The sequence below is a fragment of the Poeciliopsis prolifica genome, unplaced genomic scaffold (genome assembly GCF_027474105.1).
Source record: "Poeciliopsis prolifica strain line A6 unplaced genomic scaffold, Auburn_PproV2 SCAFFOLD092, whole genome shotgun sequence".
Classification (NCBI taxonomy): domain Eukaryota; kingdom Metazoa; phylum Chordata; class Actinopteri; order Cyprinodontiformes; family Poeciliidae; genus Poeciliopsis; species Poeciliopsis prolifica.
In genome coordinates, this window is record NW_026562467.1 from 933205 (window position 1) to 949858 (window position 16654).

Below are 16654 nucleotides of genomic sequence, written 5' to 3' on the forward strand. Positions count from 1 at the left end.
TCTGTTTCCTACATTCTTCACTTATTGTTGATCATTATTAAACAGTAACATGAAGACGGTCTTTATATCGATCATTACTGTTCATTAGTAGCTTATAATTAAAGGCAAATTGATAAAATGAGTTATTTAAAAAGTGTTTCTGTATCCAGGAAGTAGCAGCAGAACCAGAAGCTGAAAATCAGCCTGTTGGATGAAATGTGACTCTTGTTCATCTTAACATTTTTATTCAATAAATAGAAAAACATTTTCAGCCATCTTGTAGAAAAGTTACAAAAGTACACAAATGATTCCTCCATGCTCAACAGCGCCCCACAGAGGCAGGACAGAAAATCTCAACAGTTAAAGACAATTTTAAAATAAAAAAGTTTAATACATTAAAGGAAAGAAGGGAAAATGTGACTCCCTAATGTAATAAACTGGATAATCCTGAAGAGGAATAAACATGAATTCAAGCTTCTCTTCATGAGTGCAAACAGAAAACATGTCCACCCATTTCCCAGAGCCTTCTCCCACTGGGCCAGGAGGGGGCGCTGTGCCTCTCCAGCTGTTGACAGTGGTCGATCTGATCATTTCAATTAAAACTCAGATCTGAGTGAATCTACAGGATTTGTTTGGAAGCGCGTCGATCAGACCAGCTGACCTGAAGGATCCTGAGGAGCCAATAAATTATCCTGATGTAGGCGGAGCATCTTGACCCGGAAGTTGGTGCTGCGCGCTCTTCCTCTTGCCCATATAAGGAAGGCGCTGTGTTTGAGGCAGCTGGTGTATTAGGGAGACGGGTAGCCAGTTTTTGCATTTAACGCAGGAAGATCGCTGAGGGGATCAGAGCCCAGGCTGATTCATCCAGAGGAACGCTGAACATGAAGTGTTAGAATGATTCCTGATTCCTCCACTGATTGTTACAGGTAACAAACTTCTAGAGAGACGAACAAAGCGCCGTCAGGAAACCTGTAAGGTTTCCAGGGCCAGCATAGACTTCGGGTTTTAGTGCGGCCATTTTTGTTCAATAAAATAAAGAGTTTATGCCTGTCGGCTTTGTGAGCTCAATAAACTGTGTTTGATTTGCCTCTGGTCATTTTTACAAACCCATCTGTGTAAAAAGAGGATTGAAGGTTCTCCACACAAAACTAAAGCTGTAGCCAAAGTCCCACTGAGGAACGAAGAGATCTCTGCGTTCACAGAGCAGATCCGGGTTTGTGCTCCACCACCGACTTCACCTGCTGCTGCCAGCAGGCGATGCACTGCAGCAGCTTCATCAGGGCCGAGGAGTCCAGGCGGCCCAGAGCCGGGCCAGGACTGCTGGTGGGACAGCGGTCCACATTCTGCAATAATCAATCAATCAATCAATCAATCAATCAATCAATCAATCAATCAATCAATCAATCAATCAATCAATCAAAATCAACCAACCAACCAATCCATCCATCCATCCATCCATCCATCAAATGTCTGCTTTCTTACAAAATCTATGATCCTTTCTCCATTTCTACTCTAATTCTTCCCTTCTTCATCGTTTCTCCTCCAGTCAGAAACTCACCAGGTGTTGCAGCAGGTCCTTGTTGAACGTCATCATGTGTTTCGCCAAAGTTTCCGTTTTGTTCCGTTTGTTTTCGTCGACGTAACGTTGGATTTCCACCGGGCAGGTTTGCTTCTGACAGAGTCTGTCGGCCGACTGCAAGGAAGACATTTTATGAGACAATTCATAGAAAACCTGAACGACTCAAAACGACAGGTGGACACACGTCCGCTAACATGCTAACTATTCAAAACAAACTTTTAGCACAGTTAGCTTCCCCTAAATGAATCTGCGAACTTTCAACTGAATGAATTTCAACCTCTGGTTCTGATGTAACTATTATCTCTTTAGGGTTAGCATAACCATTTAGTTAGCAGTTAGCACCGCCTAAAGTTCTCCAAGCTCTCTTGAGGTCAGAGGTTAAATCACTGCTTCCAACAACGCCTCTGAATGCGTAGCATCATGTTGGAGCTTGAAGATGATGAGCTACAGCAGCAGACGACCTCACCGCTAGCAACAGGAAACCAAGGCTAATGTTTACACGCAGTCACTGAACCTGCAGGTTGGATACATGTTTCCTGGTCCGATAAGTCAGGAGTTGGTGAACAAATGGAACCATGTTGGTCCAGGCTGGTAGAGGAGGTATAATGCTGTGGGAGAAGCCAGGACATAGATGCTGCTGTCCATCTACATCCCTTCATGACCACAGCATACCATTCCTATGGTAACCATGCTAAATCATGCTACATAAAGACAGTTGGTCATAAATTTGAAACCAAGCAGAGACCAACTTCTGACAGATTGGAATCACGTCCTGCCTTCAGGTAACAGACACATGAAGGTGAGACGCAGTCCTGAATCCAGAGACTGTTTCCTGCTTACTTTGCTCCATGGGAGCGACGACTCCTCGCAGTCCTGGGACGGCAGGCCTTTAAGAGTTTCTATGGAAAACAAGACAGAATGAAGCAAAGTGAGATTAAAACCGCCGCCATGTTTCCAGAGGCGGAGCCTCACCGACTCCTTCACCAAGCTGCTGTAATTCCTCAGCTCCGCCTCCAGGCTCTCGGCGAGGCTGCGAACGTCAGGGGTCACTGTTGGCGTCTGAGTGGTAGGCACCGCCCGGCCCATCACAAGCTCCGCCCACAAGCCCAGGTACAGGAAGCAAACGAGATGGCAAGTCACTGCAAGAGAAGCAGGCTCAGTTAGAGACAGAGGGAGGAGCTGCGTAAACACCTCCAAACTGTGCAGGCGAGGCTAGGCTGGCTGCTAAGAAACTGAACCCGTTATAACTTAGTTATTATTAAACAGCTGAAATGATTAATCTGACTAATTGATTATTGGATTAAATGTCAGCTAAATTAGTGACAGAACAACACATGAAGCCAAAACTGAACAAAAATATAAACATTTAAGATAAAAAAACCCAGTTTGTAAACAAATCTCCTCCAGTAGTTTCAGCTTCATCAGATTGAGTAAAAAACTAATCTATGGAGCAACTTTTCAAAAACTAAACCCAACTATGATCCGCCCGACGCCCTTTTAAAGGAATGTTGTTATAAAATGTTTAGTTTGTTATTTATGCTGTATATAATTCCTATATAAGAAGCTTCATAGATGACAAACTAAATATTCTCTATTTTTATGTTTCTGTGCAAATTTGAAATTTTTGTGTAAATTTATTTGAACTAAATTTGTCCAATCAGTTTTTGATTGTCTGCAGAAAACATCAAAAGGTCTGAAAATGTTTTTTTTAACCTTAAAATAAAATGAATAAATAAATCCTGAATCTTTTTTGCACCTGAATATCAGTTAAAATATGCTACATTCATGTATTTTTGTGTTTAAACATAAAATTCACAGTCATGAGGTTTATTTCACGGGTCTTGATGAAAATGTGATTTTTTTTTGAGTCGTGTTTCGGGCTGGAAGCAGCTGAACATTCGGACCGGATGGTTCTGGTTCTTCTGGTCCGGACGCTGCAGTGACTCATTGATGGATCAATCAATCAGTCACTCTGGATCGGCTGCTTCTGCCTGGATGACAGAAACGGCTCCACAGCGTGACGCCGTCCGTTTCCATCCAATAAGCCAGATCACATGAATATCAGTTTGTTCTGTCATTTGACTCCACAGTTTTATGGAAACTGAATCACAGGAATCCAATTCCTCACTTCTGCAGAATGTTGATGATTTTCTTACAGTAATAATTGCTAAAACGACTCTTTTGATCTGAACAAAGATGTTCCACTGAGCGGCGTCTCCAAGCTGGACCTCCTCAACTGAGGTTCTGGAAGTCCAGTTAGTTCTGATGTCACTTCCTGCTGCTTGTGCTTCTTTCCTACCACATGTTTTCCTTCCACTAAATCTTCTCATAACAAGCTTCCTTAGTGTCATTATTTACGGGATGACTCTTCATGACAACAGTCATAAACATTCATAAAAACTCCTTCATGTCAGTCGCATCAAAAACCGTCAATTTTTTTGTTTTCATTTTTAAGCTGTTTTTTATGCAAGTCAAAACATAAATAAGGTTTTAATTTCCTTGTTAGAAAATAAAGTTCAAATCTTGTGATATTTAAATTCAATTAAATCTAATAATTGATTTTTTTTTCATCAAAATATAATTCATAAACAAATAACAAAAAACAAAATATTTAAAAAATAATTTAAAAAAACAACTGAAGATGTATAAACACATAGTCATTAAAAGTATTAAAAATAGTAAAGATGCTGATGAATAATTTAATTTCATTCATGATTCCAAAATGTTTCTACTTTCTGTCAAATAAAAAACATGATAATTTATTTAAATTAATGAAACTAATTTAACTTTCTGAAAATTCAAAAATTAAAACATTTTGAGCTCATTAAATTATTTTCATCTGATATTAATCAGAAAAAGTTTCTAATAAAATCAGATAAAATCTGAACATGAAGCCAAAACACTGACTGGTTGAAGCAGCGGAGAGGATGCAGCGCTCCGGTGACTCCCTGGTTCTGGTCCTGGTTCTGGCTCTGGCTGTAGTTCTGGTCCTGGTACTGGTTCTGGTCCTGGCTCTGGTTCTGGTTCTGATCCCGACCCGTGCTGCTGGTGCTGTGGATGCTCCAGCTGCAGCAGCTCGTATTTATCCTCCATCATGGCGGCCCGTTCTTCGGAAGCGTCCTGCCATCTTCTCAGAAGCTGCTTGACATCAGAGTGGGAATATTCTGCATGTTTCCTCACATGACGGGATGCAGGAATCCACACCGTGCTGCTTTTTCACATTTCACGGAAACGCTCATCACTTTCTCTGACTCACTCCGGGACCAACGAGTCAGCAGACGTCTGAGGAACCGAGCAGAAACAGAACATCTGCAATAAACGGTTTTTACTGCTGGGACATCAGCTTTGATGTTATTCACCATAAAACAACATGATGCCAAGTTATTGGAAAAAATAACAGCTTGATGTTGGTGAAGAAGCTCCTGCTCCAGGGTCAGATGATGTTTTGTTTTTAGTGAATTTATCTGTCATTTTTCAGGTGAACTCAGAAACTGAACAACGATTGTTTTTATCTTTAGTGTTTTTGCAGATAAGATACTATAGGAGTTCAGGGTCGGGGTACTTTGGCTGCATGCTGACCTTTGACCTGCAGCTGGAGGGATTTTGAATCCATCCATCTTTTCCGGGTCGGGTCGCGAGGTCAGCATTCTCCTCCAGCCTCTAGTTCCAGCTCTTCCAGGGAATCCCACAGCGTTCCCAGGCCAGCCGGGATCATCGTCCCTCCAGCAGGTCACGGTCTTCCTGTCCTTCCTGTCCTTCCTGTCCTTCCTGTCCCCTGTGGGACCTGAACTCCTCACAGGGAGCCTCCATCCTGACCAGGAGCCTGAGCCTCAGCTGGTTCCTCTCCGGGTGGAGGAGCGGCGGCTCCTCTCCTCTCCAGGTGGAGGAGCGGCGGCTCCTCTCCTCTCCAGGTGGAGGAGCGGCGGCTCCTCTCTGAGCTTCTCTCTGAGGGAGAGCCCAGCCACCCGGTGGAGGAAACCCATCTGGGCCGCTTGTATCCATGACCTGGTTCTCTCTGCTGTGACCCAAAGCTCATGATGATGGTCGGAACGTAGATCGACTGATGAATCGAGAGCTTCGCTTTCTGGCTCGGCTCTCTTCACCAGGACGGACCGGTCCGGCGCCGGTCCGCCTGTGGATCTCCCGCTCCCTCCTTCCCTCATTCATGGACCAGATCCTTGACCTTGTCCACTTGGGGCAGGACACGCCCAGTTTTAGATTTGAATCTAAAATTAATTTCAATGTTTAATCTCTGCTCTCTGATTTGCAATGATTCATGGTGTTCCGGTCCGGTTCTGCTGAAATCTGACTCATTTGTCAGTCGACTCTTCCTGCCTGCTTTTATTGATCCAGACTTCTAGAACCCGACAATCCTGCAGCCAATTGGCTCAGATTCACTGTTTCCTCCAGAGGAGGTGCTGCTGCTGCTGCTGCTGCTGCTGCTGCTGCTGCTGCTGCTACTGCTGCTGCTGCTCCTGCTGCTGCTGTTGCTGCTGCTGCTGCTGCTGCTGCTGCTGCTGCTGCTGCTGTGCTGCTGCTGCTGCTGCTGCTGCTGCTGCTGCTGCTGCTGCTGCTGCTGCTCCTGCTGCTGCTGCTGCTGCTGCTGCTGCTGCTGCTGCTGCTTCTGCTGCTGCTGCTGCTGCTCCTGCTGCTGCTCCTGCTGCTGCTGCTGCTGCTGCTGCTGCTGCTGCTGCTGCTGCTGCTTCTGCTGCTGCGTCACGTTCCCAGGAATGCAGCGAGATTCCTATCATGACGCTCTGTGTGTTGAAACTTGTCCTGCTGGGAGCCGGCGGCCTGGACGAGACAAGTCCTGCTGCAGAACCAGAACCAGAACCAAAACCCGGCGCTTTACCTCTGTTTAGAAACCAAAGACAGAAATCTATTTTCACTTTCATTGTCTTCGTATCAGATGCAGATGACCTGTGACCTTTGACCTGTGACCTGTAAACTTGTATCTGTAGCTGGTAGATGGTTTGCTAACGATATAAATAGATACATAGAAAATCACTGGTGTGCAAAATGAATGAAGATAAATAAAAACTGATGGACAATCTGCTGCCTTTACAAACATAATTATACAGAAGTCAAATAATATCTGAAAATTTAAAAAATGCAAAAAATGTGTCCAAATATAAACAACAAATCATCCTGGACCAGACTAGAAAGAATCTGTCTGAGAAAATGTTGCATCATCAACTTTTTGCTCTTTTTGAGGCATTAAAAATGTAAATGTCTGAAAAGCAGCAGGGAGCAAAACGTCCATACAGAGATTAAAGAATTGGGTTTATTTGTGTTCTTGCTAACTAGCTTAGCCTGACATATTGGTGGATTAGCCAGTCGTTGGTTAGCTGGTAACTGCAAAGTCTTGTTTTCTGCACAGCGTCACCAAAACATCAGATTCTGTTCCTGGTTTCCTCTGATTGTTCTGATCATTTCTCATCACTTCCAGTCGTTTCTCAATCAGTTCAAACATCCAAATCTTCAGCCCTTCATTTAGATTTAAAGCTCCCTCTCCTCTCCTGCATCACTGACATCATCGCTGACATCATCACTGACATCATCACTGACATCATCACTGACGTCATCACTGACATCATCGCTGACATCATCGCTGACATCATACATCCATCGTTTACTGCTGCTGCTGCTAAACCTTGTTTAGATCCCCATAAAAAACTCCATAATTTTCATCCCATCTCAAATCTTTCATTTGTTTCCAAACTTCTTGAAAGAAAAGTTGCTGCCCAACTTCATTCTCATCTCCTGCAACAATTAAAGGACCAAATCCAATCTGGTTTCCATCCACAGAACCGAATCAGCGCTTCTTAATCGGCTGATTCTGGTTTGTTATCCAAACTCCTCCTACTGGATCCGACTGGCCAGTTCACCTCTGACCTGGTTTCACTGGTTCCTCTCAGGCTGAACTCAGGCTGCTCATTCGCCTGTCATCCTGTCCCGTTCCCTCAGGTGTTCCCCAGGGCTCTGTCCTGGGACCCTCACTGTTTATCATTGGTTATATTTTTCATAAAGCTGAAAAATGTTCATGTTCACTGTGCAGAGACTCCCAGCTCTGTCTGCTTCCACTTCCATCTCTTGTTGAAATAAAACATTAGTCACCCTTAACTTTCTTAAATGAAACTGAAATAAAACTGAACTTCTCTTGCTTGGTACTTAATCAACACTAAGTAAACTTGATACGTTTTTTCCCTCCCGGCGTTTTGGGGAAACTGCAGTCGGCCTTCTGACAGCGTTTCAGGAACTGTGTGCTGTCAGGAAAACCCACCACCCTCCCACTACTTCCTGTGTCTCTTCGTGGTTTTCGCCAGTAGCAACATCCGGCTGACGATCATGTGACTCGTGTGACGTGAAAAAACTCGAAGTTTGGCTGAAAAAAAGCAAATTCATGTTTGTAGTTCAACCTGGTCAATTTTTTCAAAGGAATCGCATATTATTATTATTATTATTATTATTATTATTATTATTATTATTATTATTATTATTACTATTATTATTATTATTATTATTATTATTATTATTACTATTATTATTATTATTACTATTATTATTATTATTATTATTACTATTATTATTATTATTATTATTATTACTATTATTATTATTATTACTACTATTATTATTATTATTATTACTATTATTACTATTATTATTATTACTATTATTATTACTATTATTATTATTATTATTATTATTATTATTATTATTATTATTATTATTATATTATTATTATTATTATTATTATTACTATTATTTATTATTATTATTATTACTACTATTATTATTATTATTATTATTATTACTATTATATTATTACTATTTATTACTATTATTATTATTATTACTACTAATTATATTTTTTATTATTACTATTATTATTATTACTATTATTATTATTACTATTATTATTATTACTATATTATTATTTATTATTATTATATTATTATTATTATTATTACTATTATTATTATTACTATTATTATTATTATTATTATTATTATTATTATTATTACTATTATTATTATTATTATACTATTATATTATTATTATGATTATTATTACTATTATTATTATTATTATTATATTATTATTACTATTATTATTATTACTATTATTATTATTATTATTATTACTATTATTATTATTATTATTATTATTATTATTATTACTATTATTATTACTATTATTATTATTATTACTATTATTATTATTATTGCGCACACACACACACACACACACACACACAGAGAGAGAACACACACATTCTCCACAGCGCTGCTGAGTGTTTGTTCTTATGGTGAATTGCATTAAGTATTAGACAGTATTGACATTCAGATCCTCTGATAAATGAACACAAAGACATCAATAATGTCCAGATTAGTCATTCATTTCTTCTCATTTTCATGACTCAGCTTGAATTTACCTGGAGCTTTCTTGCAGCGTGTGTTACTGTAAACGTCTGCCAGCTCTGGTTTCCTCTGCAGGTGGGTGGGTGGGTGGCAGGTCTCTGCAGGTGGGTGGGTGGCAGGTCTCTGCAGGTGGGTGGGTGGCAGGTCTCTGCAGGTGGGCTTTGGACACTTCTGGGCCTGGAAGTCGGTCGATGTGATGAAAGTTTTTTCTTTAGAAAAACATTCAGAAATTCCTCTGAGTTTTTATGATGAATTCACTCCCACCACTTGCACTGTGGGAAATATGTCTTACTTCATGAGCTGATGATCGAATGCAATAAATCACTGAAAAAAAGCAGTTTTTTACGTTCAAGCTTCCACAAAACAAGGTTCAGATAAACTTAATCATAAATAGAAACAATCAATATAAATGAAAAAATACTTTTTTTCTGGTTTTTCATCCCCGGAACCAGAACATCCAGAAAACTCCAAAACTGCTGAAACGTTGAGTCTTTCAAAGTGGACATATAGTATCCATGTCAGGCAGCTTTAAGGAGAAATCAGTTTCGTCTGTAACTACGTCACAGATTTCTAATTTTAGCTCGACAGCTTCATTTTCTTGATTCTGACTGATAATATCTGCATTCAATTTCTGACGAGCAGGAAGAATAATTCAATAAATACAATGAAGCCGTTTATGTAATAGTGATATTCAAAACATGCAGAACATGGTTATGACATTAAGGAGGTAAAAGTTAGCACACATGCTAACATTAGCAGAATGCTACTGCTAGCAAAACAGCCTGGATGTCATATCAATATATTGTGAGGGTTAATATAACCAGAAACCAAATATTTTTACTTGTTTATTTGTAACTTTGGCAACATTTAACTTGGAGTAAAAAAATGCTGAGAAAAGAATGGATTCATGAAACAAGCAGTAAATTTGTTGAGCAAACTGAAGAGTGGAGATTAAACCTGAAAGAGAGGAGCTGGATTTACTGATCCTCAAGGCTCCAGTACAAAACAAATGATGCCTGAAAATAAGAAACCTTAAAATTAACGTTCAAAAACGAGTTTGCTTAGAGCTGCCTCTGATAAATAATAAATAAATCAATAACTTTAGTCTGTTTTCAACATTTAATCAATTTCCTTTGTCTTGCCAACTCAACATAATCCTTTTCTTGTTGTTGCGTCAGCTTGTTGCTGAAATGTGCTTTAAAAAAACAACCATTTTAAGCTGTTTCCTTCATGTTCTGCTGCTCAGAAGGTCCGACTGGATCCTCTGCAGAACCAAACCTGAACCAATGTTTCTGATAATCACTTTTCACTTCAAACACGGAACCAGAGGGGAGTGGAGGGAGAGCAGCTGAACTTTGAGTCACTGATTGATAAGACACAAATGTCTGGTTTTGATGAAACACCCTGGAAACAGCCGCAGCTGAGATCAAAAATGTTTTTGCAGTTTTTTTAACTCTGGAGTGTCGAGATGTTTGAGTCTCCATGAAAACTGAAAAACTGGATGTTTTTTACTCCATCAAAACGATGAAACAAGCATCACCTCCTGCAGCTTCTTGAGCGGTGGGAAGCATAAAAACATCTTTTCATTTTAACAACTCACATAATCAAACCAAAATATAAAGTGATGAGAAAATGTTGAAATCTTAAAAACCAGATTGACAATAATTTACATAAATAACAAGAAAATAACAAAACTCAAGATAGAAAAACATTTTTTCCAAATCTGTTTTCTTTCAACATAAAACTAATGAAACTTGAAACCTGCAGGTGAGAATCTGATCTGATGGATGTTTGGCTGAAACTCGAGGCGCCGTTTGCAAAGTTACACTAAAAAACTTGGTTTATTTTTAGTCTGTTAGAGAGAAAAGAATGCGGGTGTTCGTTTTTTAAAGTTATATATCAGTCATATTATTCCAGACTAAATATTTAATTCACAAGCTAGATATTTAGTTTACTTTCAAAACTAAATATTTAGTAATCAAATTAAATATTTTGTTTGGAAACAGCAAAATATTGTTTCCAAACAACAACTAAATGTTTTTATTCTCTGCTAAATATTTATCTTTAAGTTAAATATTTATTTTTATAACAACAGATTAAGCATGGCGAAAATAAACTTGATGTGTAATTTTACAAATGGTGCCCATGAAGATGAGTTTGTTCTTCATTCAGTGACGTGACTCACAGCGAAGGATCCAGTTTAACTCAACCAAGAGTATCGGCCTACTTTATAATGATACTTCATATCGATACTTTATAATGATACTTCATATCGATACTTTATAATGAAACTGCTCATGTGAAAGTGAAAGTATAGAGTTGTAAAAATACTCCTAAAAGTACCAGTGAATGTAACTAGCAGCAGGTGATCCAGGCCCCGCCCAGAACTCCCAGCATGCTGAGCGGCAGCAGCGGCGGCTGCGGTCCCGCTGGTCCTGCAGCGGCGGCGGGCAGCAGTGGACGCCCTGCCCGCCGCCGGTCATGCTGAGGGCGTCCTGCAGGGCGCTCACCGCGGCTCCGCTGGAGTTCATGTCTCCGCTGGCGGTCAGGTCGAACACGCATGCGTGGTAGTAGACGTCCCGGGCGGGAAGCAGCGTGGCGCAGTGAGCCTCCGCGGCGCCGGCGGCCTGCGGCGGCGGGCGCAGGGTCCACTCTGTGGGAGGCGGGGCAGCCCCACACGCACAGCTGCAGGTCGTGGTCCGGGTGGAAGGCCTCCAGGACGCCGCGGGGCGAGCGGACGGACAGGCCGAGCGAGCGGCCGCTCTGTCGCACCACCAACAACGTCCCGATGTACGCCGCCCGGATCTCGGCGTGCCGCCGGGACTGTCGTGTCCGCACCGTCAGGACGCGGCGGCCTCGCCGCTCGCCGCTCCACTGAGAGCCGTCGGCGAAGGCGCGGGAACGTCGTCCAGCTCCGCCTGGTACAGCTGCTGGTCGGTGCACTGCCGCCAGCTCTTAAAGATGATGGTGATCTGAGGCGGCAAGAATATTTAGTTAAGCTTAACTAAAAGGACTGAACTAAATATTTCAGTCCAACTGAATTAAATATTTATCTTTATAAATATTAAATATTTATCTTATTAGTCTGAGGACCACTGAGCTAAATGTTGCTTTATTGGAAGCTAAACTGATAGCTCAATTTTAACAGAGCTAATATTTTATCTCCAGACAAATGTTTAGTTAGAAAGCTAAATAATTAGTTTGAAGCTAAATGTTTTCAGATTTAGCTCCATTCTAAGTATTAAGTTACAATTGAAAGACTTTCGACTGTAACTTTAAAACACAGATGGTGACGCTACCAGAGCAGCAGCCAATCATCTGCCAGCAGAGAAGCAGAAAGTGAAATCTGTCCGCTGACCTTTTGACCCACCTTGGTGACGACAGTGTGGTACGTCCCGTGACTGGCTGGCGTGCTGGTGACCTGCACATACAGGTAGTCGTTGTCGATGAGAGGCCCACGCCCCCTGAACTGCACAGGTGTGAAGTCATCGCTGAAGGTTCGGATGTGCGGGTCTCCGAACACGCTGCAGTGCCGTACCTGGCGCGGCCCTCCCTGCGGACGAAGCTCGCTCGTAGAGGCAGGCGTCCCCCGACACGGCGGCTGTGGGCGGGGCCAAGGCCGGGCCGTGGGCCCCGCCCGGGCAGCGGTGCTGGATCAGCAGGTTCCTCGATGCCCTTGCACCGCCGGTGGTAGGCCAGGTCTCCGCGGCACGGCCGCGCCGTCCGCTTGGTGGCACTGGCTGTAGGAGCGCAGGGGCGCTGCAGTACGCAGATCGCTGCTGAGCGCCGCGCCGCCGCCGCCGCTCAGGTGGACGGTCGCAGCAACAAAGTCAGAGTTACACCTCAGGATGCGACAGGAAGCTCCCACTGAGGAGAGAAGGCTTCATATGGTCATAAAGTCAGGTTTTAATCAGGGCTTTTATTTTGAAAAAGATGCTGGAAATAAATCCACAGATTTCATAAATCAAGATTCAGACCGACAGTCTGGTGGAAGTGTGAAGGACTGCAGAGAAACTAAACGCTGCATCAATTCACTGAGTCTTGAAATAAACATTTGATTCGTCACGTCTTTTATTTAAAGAAACAGAAGCTAATTTGTCAGAAAGCATTTTTTAGCATAAAGTTGCTCGATTTATTGTTGTCACCTTTTTGAACAAATAGTGAACTCGTGGCTTTTTTAATGAAGTCACCGATTTACTGTCACTAGTTACATTTTGGAAAAAAGTTGCTACGTTTGTTGGTTTTTTGAAAAAAGAAGTTGTTAGATTTTTTTGCAATTTGGTTTTTGAAATAAAAAATAGTAAAATTCATCACTGGTTCTTTTTTAAGGAATGTTGGCTGCAGTCCTTTCTCTCTCCCTGGCCACGCCCCTTCCAACAACCTCCAATCAAAGCCAGTCTTGGCCACGCCCCTCCGTGTCTCTTGGCTCCGCCCACTTTGGGGGGTTATTCTACATTTGGGGGCGGGGCTTCACTTTCCCAGTGAGTTTCTGAGTTTGTACCTTCAGGTAAACGCAGCTGGACCAGCAGCAGAGTCAGGTGGATGCAACGTTTCCATGGCAACCGCGTCTCCATCGGCAGCAAGCAGCGGCCTGAGAGGTCACAGAGAGGTCACAGAGAGGTCACAGAGAGGTCACACATTCAGCTGTGAGTCCCTGTGGTCATCAGAGGCTCCCGTCTCCATGGAGACGCAGATGGATTCATGGGATGGATCAAACATCCCATAGTTGATTTACTAGTGACTGATGAGTATCATCATCACTCGTCATTAACTGATGACTGAGGGAAAAAAACTGAAACTACTTTTCAGATTCACTATTTTTCAGATTCAGATTTTTTTTCTAAGTTTGAAATCTTTTTTTTTTTTTTTCAATTTCAACATTTTTTTTCGTTTGAACAATTTATGGCCCCATTGTTGCTCCATAATCATCTGGCTCTGAGCCTCTGTGTATTTTGATGTGGACTTTAAACCGATTCCACCAAACTGCTGCTTGCAGGGGGCGGAGCTTAGCGCAACACTCTGCTGCCATTGGTTAAACCAGTGGGTCTCCCAGTGGAGCGTTCAACCAGAGATAAACTTTTACACATATTTAGTGTTTAAGCTCCACTAAAGTTTATTTCACACTTCAGGCTGCAACCAAACAAACTACAAACCATCTTTACAGTGAAACAATTTGTTCATTCATTCATACTGCTTCCCCCGCCCCCTGCAATAGCACTGCGTCCCCCCAGGGGCCGCGCCCCACACTTTGGGAACCACTGGGATAAAACATCAAACACAAAGCCAGAGTACGGCAAGCCGGTTTAACATAAAATCAGCTTCAGCACACTTCTTCCAGAACTGGTTAGTTTTTTTAACACGTCGATTTACCTGTAATTATATTCTGATGACACCAGATTTACCACTTTGTTACCTTTAATCCAGGAGATCTACAACATTTTGAAAAACTTGATTTTTAATTTTTTTTTAGATAAATCACAAAATGTTTATATTTTTTTCTAGCAAATTTTAAATTTTCAATCTCAGAAAAAAAAATTCTAGAAAAATTTGCAGAATTATTGCAAAATTCCTAGTCCTAGTCACAGATTCATCAGTTTTATTATTTCTTTTTATTTTAATGTATTGATTTTAAATTTTCAGTTTTTTGCTTTTAAAATAAACTTTTATGTCTGAATGGAACCAAAGTGGCAAAACTGAGTGAATCTGAGTTCAATTTAAACTCCAGTTGCTTTGCAGACAGAGAAACTTGAATATGATCCTCCTGCTTTATCAAATATTTGAATAAAAGTAGAAAAACTTTCAAGGTTTCTTCAGGTTTTTGTTTTTATTCGACATAAATTTCAAGTTTTTAAAGCTTGAATTTGAGTACATTTTGGATTTATAGACACATTAAATGCTCTGTTTCAGCTGCTTAATAATCACATATTTGATTTAAGTGAATAAAGTCAAAGTTCTGGATGTTTTTCAGCAGCTGTTTGTTTGGGCCAACCAGAACCTCCGCATGTTCCCGCTGAACCCGACCCGCTCTCACCTCCTCTGTGTTTGCTTTACCTGCAGCTGGTTCCGGATCAGAGTCCGTCCATGACCTGACCCAGAGAAACGTCCAGAACCTCCTGGAAACCCCGACCGGGTTCTGACGGGCTGAGCAGGTCCAGTTCCTGTCCGGATCCGCTCCGGTTCTGGTCCGAGCCTTGAGAAGTTCACAGCTGACTGGGAGGTTCTGCTGCTGCTAAATAAATCCCCAACGACCCCTGCTGCACGACAACTGTCCTCACACACAAACACAACACAGAGACACACACACACACACACACACAGACACACAGCGACACACAGACACACACAGACACACACAGACACACACACACAGAGACACAGACACACACACACAGAGACACACAGCGACACACAGACACAGACACACACAGACACACACACACAGAGACACAGACACACACACACACACACAGACACACAGCGACACACAGACACACACACACACAGACACACACACACACAGAGACACAGACACACACACACACACACACACACACACAGAGACACAGACACACAGACACACACACACACAGAGACACACACACAGAGACACAGACACACACACACACACACACACACACAGAGACACAGACACACAGAGACACACACGACACACAGCGACACACACACACACACACACACACACACACACACACACACAGAGACACAGACACACACACAGATATGCTGACATCTATTTTTATTCCAGAAGCTGAACTCTGTTGGTAATATCAGTTGTTTCTCTAATAATTTATTTACTCTGACAGATTAAAATCTGATTTAATCTGGAATAAATCTGAAGGCTTCAGAGTAAAGACAAAATGTTTATTTTCTGCATTAAAATTTGATTTTATTGAGGAAAAACCCAGAAAAACCCAGTAAACCTGAAGCTCCAATAAACATAATAATAAATCATAAGAGGAACCTGGCTGCAGTAGCTGCGGCCAGGCAGCAGGGGCAGCACCGCTCTGCTCCAGCAGGGGGCAGCACAGCTCTGCTCCAGCAGGGGGCAGCACCGCTCTGCGCTCCAGCAGGGGGCAGCACCGCTCTGCTCCAGCAGGGGGCAGCACCGCTCTGCGCTCCAGCAGGGGCAGCACCGCTCTGCTCCAGCAGGGGGCAGCACCGCTCTTCTCCAGCAGGGGGCAGCACCGCTCTGCGCTCCAGCTGCAGCCAGGATGCAAACAGAAACACCTGAAGCTTTTTATTTATTTGTAACGCAAAGTTCGCGGCGCTGGATCGACGGCGGCCCCGCAGGGTCAAACAGGTTAATTCCCCTGACGCGGGGCCCCTGCACGCCTCGCCGAGCAGCTCCGGCTCTTTGTTGGACTCCAGGGTGGGAAGAGGAGGAGGGACATAAAAACGGAGCGGACGGACCGGGACGATCCACAGAACCGGAGCAGCGGGACCAGCATGGAGGTGAGGCGATTCTACCAAACCCTCTGACCTTACTGAAGGTTTATTAAAAATGACAACATTTAACATTTCAGATCTGCCTTAACTGTAAAGATTCAACATTTCAGCTCATTTCAGACAAAACACTTTTTATGGAATGGAAGTTTGATCTCTTTAGTTTTAGGATTTTTAAAACAATTTCATCTTAAAAACAGGTTTAAGA

General features: G+C 42.2%; 1 pseudogene; it reads right to left on the reverse strand.

The window, feature by feature from the left end:
* Positions 1 to 11337: 11337 nt before the first annotated feature.
* Positions 11338 to 15220, reverse strand: LOC129353566 (hemojuvelin-like; annotated as a pseudogene).
* Positions 15221 to 16654: the final 1434 nt, after the last annotated feature.